This window comes from Penaeus japonicus, unplaced genomic scaffold (assembly GCF_977035675.1).
Source record: "Penaeus japonicus unplaced genomic scaffold, GWHDUDI00000001_assembly GWHDUDI00000040, whole genome shotgun sequence".
NCBI lineage: Eukaryota > Metazoa > Arthropoda > Malacostraca > Decapoda > Penaeidae > Penaeus > Penaeus japonicus.
The window spans coordinates 10,874,779-10,882,278 of NW_028234442.1; the positions used below are offsets into that span (position 1 = coordinate 10,874,779).

General features: G+C 33.0%; 1 protein-coding gene across 1 annotated transcript in view; it reads left to right on the top strand.

Annotated features, from left to right (window-relative positions):
- The window catches only part of Rassf (Ras association family member), a 14,913-nt gene extending 14,426 nt beyond the window's left edge, over nucleotides 1–487 (top strand). The window contains exon 10 of the mRNA XM_086534220.1: nucleotides 1–487. This exon is cut by the window's left edge and continues 1,190 nt beyond it. The gene's annotated coding sequence lies outside the window, so the exon portion shown is untranslated.
- The last annotated feature ends 7,013 nt before the right edge of the window (nucleotides 488–7,500 follow it).

The following is a 7,500-nucleotide window of genomic DNA, read 5'->3' on the forward strand; positions in this document are numbered from 1 at the left end:
TCATTGTGACAGTGTAGAAGATATAAATGGTATTGAATAACTTCCTAGTGCAAGAGATATGATTTCCAGTTACATCTCTTGTTTTGTGGAGCTGTTGATTCTCAAATGTATCTTGCTGAATATTTACCATACACACATTGCCTGTGCATGTTTGTGTGTAGAGGATAAACCTCACACACTTGTTTGCTATTAGTAAGCCAAAAGAAGCCTATGGATGGCTCTGCTGTGTTTAGAATGAATTGTAGGAAGGTACCATGGGCTGTGATTTTGGGTCGGAGAAGGGAAAAATTACCTGTTTTGATTTCAAGGCAGAAAAAAAGAGAAAAAAATGTTTGTAGAGGAAAATAATCTACTTTGACTGAGGTAAAAAAAATATTGCATGGGGAGGGAATTAGTTTGCTTCGATTCTAAGGCAAAAAAGAGATAGAAAGAAAAAAAAGGAGCATTCTTGTAGAGAGAAATAATCTGCTTCAATCCTGTGGGAAAATACTATTGCATGGGGAGGGAAATGGTTAGCTTTGGTCCCAGGGGGAAAAAAAAAAATTGAAGAAAGAATTAATCAGCTTCAGTTCAGAGGGGAGAAAAGTTTGCTTGAAGGAAGGTTGACGTTGACCTTATCTAGAATGAGGAAAAGATGCCTGTGCCTTGATACTATGAAAGAAGCTTTAACTGCTCAGTGAGTTGGAGTTTGGATCATGTGTTGTTTTTCCTCAGACTTTCTACATCATTTCTTTCCTTTCTGTCTCTTCCACATTTCTCTTCCCTGCTCTCCTTTCTATCTTCCTTCTCTCATGACTGATCTTCCCTGCTTTGCTCACTAACTTCTTTTATAGGATTTCTAGTGAAAGAAATTAGATGTTAAAAAGATGATAGCTATATCAGTACAAGGACAAACTTGTAAGTGTTGTTTAGTTACTGTTTTTATAGTATTATGACAGGGGTAGTTCCTGACTGGTGTCATGTATCATTGTGGCAAATGTTGAAAAAAGATGTGAAAGTGAGATTATTCAATAACATCCATACCTCTCTTTGATGAGTCATATTTCACCAGGAGTCAGCACAAAACATTCATTAGTGAATGTAATTATAAACATAAGCTACACATATCTAATTGTGAACAGTTATATAAAATGTTATCACAAGATTTGTATATTAAGGACAAAATAGTTTTCTTTGCTCTACACACAATGGGAATGTAACTTTTAGTGAACTGTGGTGGCAAAAGAGCTATATAACAATTATAATGTCACATATCATTCCTGGTGACTTATGCAGTATGTATGAACAATTCATTTTAGGTTGCTTAAGTATGAAATGCATGTTTTAAGATTCAAGGAATGATTCCTAAACCAAGTATGTATTGATAATGGGGCCTTAATATTCCTTGTTGTGTTGGATTTTGTGAATTTAACAGCATTTCAAATTCCAGGAAGGTTTATTACTCATTGGTCGTAAAAGTCCTTGTCGTGGAAAAGAAAGGAGAATACTCTTTATATACTCCAGAGGGCATAATATGTACCAAAAATATGTAAAGCTATAGTTTAGCATTTTTTGCAATTCTGCAAATTGTGGGTTTGTGAAAGAGTAATTTTACTCGCAACATCAGTTGCCGTCTTTCTCGCTCTTCATAGGGTATCACGAAGGAATAAACTTCCGCTTTTGCTTCACTGCCTCCTTTAGCCTGAGCAACATTTGCTTAGGATAGATTTACATGTACCTGTTATAAGGTATGGAATGAATTGCTTTGCTACAGAAGGTTATGCTTTTGCAGCATTCCTTTGTAGGTTCTTGCGAAGTGCATTGCTCACTCAAGTAGATTTGAGCTTATCTGTATGCAAAGATACATAGTTTGGCATTAGTAGAGCATAGAAATATTGCTTTTGATTTTGGAAGGATCTGTATTTTAGTGCAGTGCTTTGAGCTTATGCCTCACAGAGGATACGGTGTTGAAAAATAGGAACGAAGGATAATCAATGGTTGATTCATGTAGTAGAGGAGATATATGTCTTGATTGCTAATATTTTTTGTTTGTAGGAAATTAATTTATATTTTATTGTTATAATTTTCTCTGACTGATTCATGGATGTAAACAATTTCAGAATTTTTTGAAATTTGGACTTGAAAGAGAAATAAAGGAAATTATATATATAGCCATATATAGAAAGTTAGAAAAAAAAACTTTAGAAAAGATAACAAAAGAAGAGGAAATTAATTGGATCTATATAATTATTTTGTAATGAATTGTTATTACTCATTACATATTTAAAAAAAAATAACTCTTGATATCTTTACAACAGCAATTTTTTTATTTCAAAGTGAACAGTTCCCCCAAAATCAGGTCCAGACTAACTTCCTTTGTGTGATATTATAGGTGATTCCATAAATGTCTTCCAGGTTACTTTTCTCTCCACCAAAGTGTTCAATAGAGAAATTCAAGAACTAGATGCCCAGTCCTCCTTGCTCTTATGGGTACTGGTGTTTTTCTATTTCCTTCTTTTGGGGAGAAGATAACATTGGTAAAGATATATGAGACTTGCATGGTGACTCTGCCAAAGGCGGGCATACGGAATTTGTATTTAACATTGCAAACCTTTTTATTGTCACTCCATAGAATATACCTATTATAATTCTGAATCTGGAAGCTGGGAAATTTTGGCCAGAATGTTTTAGATAACACATGGCAGTGTAGTTGAGCTTAGATAATCACATTTGCCATAAAAAGATATTGTAGTTAGCGGTTGTAATGTGAAACGGTACAATGAGAACACATAAATACACTACCTGCTTTAGGTTTGGGCATTTACAATAGGCTTGTGTTTTTACATATGCAAGCTATTTTGATGGTCACATGGGAATCTCTTTTAGGGTCTGGTAAATGAATTTGTTTTGTTCTGCCTGTACATTTAGGGTAAGCCAGGATCAGGGTAGTTGGTCTATTCTATTCTGCTTATATTTCATTTTTGCCTTTGGAAGAATTGTGGTATTTTGTTCTTTATTGAAGGCTAATGGAATATATATATATATATATATATATATATATATATATATATATATATATATATATATATATATATATATATATTTATGCATACAGATAATATGTAATGTTTGTATGTATGTATGTATCTATATATATGTATTCATATATATGTAGAGGATTAATTCCTTGTTTATGAGCACATTGCACTCTAGAAGTATACAGCAATCATTATCAAGTAAAATTGCTACTCATTGTAAGGGTTTTGAGAGAATTTTAAGAAAGGTATGAGTGCTGATTGAAAAAGTTGTGCTATAAAACAAGGTAAATAGTGAAGTTTATGTGATTACCCTTATCTCATACTCTTCTCATCCTCATTGTGTCTTGTTCTCTTTTTATTTTTACTTCTCTCCTCACAAGCCATTCCTTTTTTTTCTGTGGCTTTTGCTATGCTATTCATATTCTTTATATCTTTCTCGATTTATTTGCTCTGTTGTCATGTTATTTTTCTTTTTTTCTCACTGCTACATCTCCTTCTTTCATCTGCCCACTTCTCAAATCACTGGATAAGGATTATTTGCTCATGTTCGTTGTCATAGCTATTTTTCCCGAGAGTTGAAACTGCAGAAGCTAAATGGCTTTTTGATGAGGTAGTCCATTCACAGAGAGGACACATTGTTTTTCATGTTGTTTTTGTTAACTAAATATTTGTTATTGACATAGATGCTTGAGCTGTTATGTCAGTGGATTTATTACAATTTGAGGTGTCATAAAACTGTTGTTTAACTGGTATCTGAATGTCACAGGAACTGATTGGCTATTGTGGCTCAAAATGCAGTCATCTCAAGAGTTTCAGGTCCATTATTACATAGCTTAAAATGTCCACTCTGAGGGAATGGATTATAAAAAGGAATTATAATGTTGATGCTAAAATTTCTTCCTGATGTACAAAACTTTTTTTGTACTCTGCTATCTGGTCGTACTACAGATATTATTTTATCTGACTGTCTGCACAGTAGTAGTCCGTAGACTTAAAGCGTAAAGAAGGAGGCTGTGAAACTCTCTTGGTGTGTCCATGTGTCCAAAGCTTTACAGTCTTGGACAGGAAACAGGGTCGTGGATGTAGTTGGTGTGTAGTGGAAGAAAGGGGGAGAGGAAGTTCCTGAAGGGCAAGAAAGCTTAAAGAATCATGAAGTCATGAATCAGAATCTCAGCCTTGTTACACTTTTAAGAAAATGCTCAAAGTATGATGTGTCTTGTCGGTAGACTTTTGCTTTCATGGGGAAACTTCACTACATGGTCATGTCTCACTGCTTCAGATTTTGGTATTGCTAGGTTTTTCATTATCTAGTGACATAATCCATCAGATCTGAAACTGTTATAAACAAGTGGAATTAGTTAACCAGTGTTTAACTTGTGTTGCAGAAGAGAGCTCCATAGAGTATTGAATGTAGGATAGTGTTGAAAAAACTTGTGTGTCATTTTGTTGTACAAAGGTTTTTGTATGTGTAACTGAATAATAGAGATTGTCATGATTCTGAAGCTCGTCTTCCTCAATCAATGTGATTTCATGAGGCTTCATAGTAATTTTTTTGTTTTACACATCATGTACATACGAAGTCATTGATTCTTTGTGCTTCTCAGATTTTAGTTTTGTAACATTCCTTCCTATATATATACCTATATATTTGTACTTTTGCTTGTATCTTTGTACTTCATAAACTGCCTATTATAAATACTCAAAGAGACTTACAGTTGGATGATAGGACAAGATAATTTTTGAATTGAACTCTGTTACATAGCAAGAAAACTGAATTCCCCATTCTCTTGTCTAAACTATGGGCATGATTTTGCCATAAATTCCTTTGTAATTTATCTCCAGAAATGTAATTGTCTCATGCAAAATTGCATTGGTTCTCGAATGTTAGAATTATACTTGTGCTTCTAAAGTGGCCGTACTTTGGTTATTTTGGTATTGACATTCCCACCTTTTCTTGTGCTAGATATTTTTATTGCATGTAATTTTTGCTAATTATCCTCTATGTTTGTATTTTCTAGTAATGATAACTTTATATGTATATGATTTTATATATATATATATTTTTAATAGGTTAGATTATATCCATATTTGTAATTTCAAATTTGTATCTTTTTATTATTTGCACGTATATGAACACTCATATTTTTATGATTTTTATTCTATATATTATATTAATTTGACAGAGAATTTATCAGAATATTACTTTCTTTGAATGTTTAAATAAGTATTTGTTTCTTACTTAAACCATTTATATTATCTTGTACTAATATGCATGGTAATAAATATGGCAGCTCAAGAATTCCTTTTTCATTTCTCCTTAAAATTTTGAGGATTAATTTCCTCCACTGTTTCAACTTTCATTATTAGATGTATTTTAGGATATATGATGAATACTGAAATGCATTGTTCTTTGTTTCCATTATGAAATGTATTTAAATATGTGAAATTAATGCCTTAGAGAAAGTAAATATATAAAAAAAAATTTCAGTCTTATTCCCAACTTTATTGTTTTTGTATTTTTGAATGAACTCTTCTTTTTATCATTTTCTCTTTCAAGCTCAATAATTTTTTCTTTTCTTCAACCTTCTTCACTTCTTCCTTGTGTATCTATTTCTATCATCCAGTTTCCAACATGGACACTTTCCCTTCATAAAATAAGTCCATAGTGCCTTTATCTCCCCTTCTCTTTGTCCTCACTTCTCTCCTGTTTTCCCTTCTCCTTTGTATTACTACCTCTTTCTATTCCTCCTTCATCACCTCCATATCATCTCTGCAATGTATCTTCATTCTTCTTTAAATTTACTCTTTAAGTCGCATAGAATAGGGCCCTTTGGAAAAATGATTTTATTTCAACCCTTATCCTATGCCCCTTTTCGTTTTCCTTTACCGAACCTAGGTGTTTGAACTTTTCCGATTCCATCTAAGCCAATGATCTCGGCGCATTTGAATCTGATACTACACAAATACTGTAATGAGTTTACATATTTTCAAGCTGTACTTGTCATTTCCAATAATCTAGCCTTTTTCATTAACTGGTAAAGGGGTATGGCAAAAGGAGTAGATACAAAAGAGAAGAAAATAATTGAAAAGAAGGGAGATAAGCAACAAGAAAATGAATTTTTATAGATAATGGGTTCATGTAAGGGAAAAATGTTGATTTATGAAAATCCTATTCTGAATTATTTTATGCAAGTACTTCAGTCTACTTGGGATGACCAACCTCAAGTACTCGTTTTTCTGTCAAAAGAAGGTATTCAATAGTGTTACATTAAAGGACACGACAAAGTCAATAAAAATATCGCCTTCAGGTTTTCTGACTTTTATTAACAAAAGGATTATGCCCATTTTATATCTATATCATCAGTTGATTCACTTGTATCCATCCCTAAGCTGCTTCGCCTTGTTTCCTTACTATGTTATCTCTTGCACATATAGGAAAATTACTTAACTTTTCTTCATCAGGTCTGCCAGTTACTTTCCTTCCCTTCTCCAGTCACAGTGTTAATAAGACCGACTCTCTGTCTCTTGTGTGTTGCCTTCTGTATCTGAAACTACTCATGAAGCAATATCCCTCTCTGAGTCACAAAAAATAGGTGAATAAATACCTGCTTTACATTAGTCATAACTCAATAATTCAAACAGTGCAATATCTTGTTTCGGCCAGCCCTAATGGATAGCTTGGCATCCGGTAGAAGTCTGAATCTTTGGACATTTTTGCAATAAGTCAAACGTTACCATCTGAGAATGTAAAACTTTGAAGTTGTGTTTTATATCCAGTTTTGATGAAACGGTCTATATGATTAGAAGGGTAGGCAACTACTTTGATCTTTGTAAGAAAGTTGAAGAAGGAAACACATGAATCGTATTCAACTGATTATCTCGTCATGTTATCCTGCCAATCGTGAATCTTGGCTTTTGATCATTCTTCATGTTATGGAGTATTGGTATATATATATATATATATATATATATATATATATATATATATATATATATATATATATATATATATATATAACTTTATGTGGATACACACATACACACACTCACACACACACACACACACACACACACACACATACACACACACACACACACACACACACACACACACACACACGCACACACACACACATACACACACACACACACACACACTCAGTTTACACAAATATGTGAATTCATGCCACAATCAATGTAACAATAAGACTCTAGTTTTCACTTCACATGGAACAGTCACATCTGAAGGGATTTCCATGATTTCAGTACATCACAACACTAATAATAAATGGGTATTAGTAAATACCGCCAGACGTTTTTAATTCACACGTCTTCAAATGTTTATTCATCAAAGCGGCAGTGAGTGAGTGAATGCAAGAATCCTGTTCGGTGAATTTTGTAAAGAGAGAAAATAAAACATGAACTCCTATTTAAAAAAAAAATCATCCTCATTGTTTTTGTTTTATTTTCCAAAGCCAATAAG